Source organism: Leptonychotes weddellii, unplaced genomic scaffold, assembly GCF_054177405.1.
Source record: "Leptonychotes weddellii isolate Sample4059 unplaced genomic scaffold, ASM5417740v2 HiC_scaffold_30411, whole genome shotgun sequence".
Lineage (NCBI taxonomy): Eukaryota > Metazoa > Chordata > Mammalia > Carnivora > Phocidae > Leptonychotes > Leptonychotes weddellii.
In genome coordinates, this window is record NW_027900394.1 from 1 (window position 1) to 1,515 (window position 1,515).

A 1,515-nucleotide genomic window follows, 5' to 3' on the forward strand; every position below is an offset into this window, starting at 1 on the left:
GCATGGAACGTTTTTCCATTTCTTTGTGTCTTCCTCAATTTCTTTCATGAGTATTTTATAGTTTTCTGTCTTTTATTTTTTAATACAACCATCATGGTGGGTATGAAATGGTATCACATTTTGGATTTAACCTGCATCTCCCTAATGATTGAAAAACTTAAGCATCTATTCATGTGCTATTAATGACCTTTCACATATCCTCTTTGGTGAAATGTCTACTGAAATTCTTTGTTCATTTTTTTTGCTGGGTTGTTGTCCTGGTAGGTATTCTGTCTTACTAAGTTAGAAGAGTTCTTATTAAGGTAGAAGAGTTCTTTATACATTCTGAATATTTATCAGGTAAATTATTTACAAATATTACCTCCAAGTCTGTGGTTTGTCTTTTTATTACATGGTGTGTTTTGAAACACCAAAGCTCTGAATTTTGGTGAAGTCCAATTTTTTTTTTAATAAATTGAGCTTTTGGTTTTGTAACTAAGAAATCTTCAGTGAATCCAAGGATACAATGTTTTTCCCCCTCTATTTTCTCCTAAAAATTTTTATAATTTCAGCTCAGATAGGTCTGTGATCCAATTCAAGTTATTTTGTTGTTGTTATTTGTTTGTTTGTTTTTGAATTCGAGTTATTATATATAGCAAACAGCAAATAGAAAAGTTGTTGTTTGTTTGTTTTTGAATTCGAGTTATTTTTTTGTGTCTTTTTTTGTGTGTTTTTTTTCATCTTCTTGCACGTGGGTGCAAATAGAAAAGTCTGTCCTTTCCCCACCTAATTACCTAGGTATCATTGTCAAAATACAATTGATCATAAATGTAAGGATCTATTTCTAGGCTGTCTACCTATTAACTATATGCCCCTTATGCCACTGATCTGATGCCACACCACACAGTCCTGACAACTATAGTTTGCGATTGTCCCATAGTTGATATATAGTATGTTTCGAAATGGGATTGGAAGCCTCCAAACTTCAGTTTTCTTTTCTTTTCTTTTTTTTTTTTTAAAGTGCTTCTTTTTTAATGAAACAAATCAAAAAAGATGTACAGTTAGGCTCAAGTTGTGCAGTTCACAAGCATGGAGAAAACAAACAAACAAAACGACAGAGTTCAAGAGAATCGGAGCTAACCCAGGACGAGGCTGGACTTGCCACCAGGGGGGTTTCTTCCGGATGGCACTGGGGCCGGAGCCACTGGGCTGGGCACAGGGGCAGCGGGCACGGGCTTCTCCTCACTCTGCCCCAGGCTGGCCTGCAAGTCTGTGTCCACGTTTTCATGAATGTCGGCTTCTCCCTTCAGATCTAAGAAGTCTCCAGCACTTGCTTCAGAAGAGTTCCTTCTCTGGGGTCCAGATGACTCAGAATCCTCTCTGCCACCACTAGACTTGGCACCTGCCAACTTGGCCCATGAAGGAGGATTTTCCTCAGGTGTCCCAAAGATGCTAGATGCCATTTTGTTCCTCCTCACAGGCTGTTCTGCTGGTTCATCAAAGCCTAATGAAAAATTGGATCCACCGCCTGGAGGC

The 1,515-nt window shown here is 38.4% G+C and overlaps 1 pseudogene; it reads right to left on the reverse strand.

Annotated features, from left to right (window-relative positions):
• Positions 1 to 1,027: 1,027 nt before the first annotated feature.
• LOC145719102 (jupiter microtubule associated homolog 1 pseudogene) lies at positions 1,028 to 1,509 on the reverse strand (annotated as a pseudogene).
• Between the last annotated feature and the right edge of the window lie 6 nt (positions 1,510 to 1,515).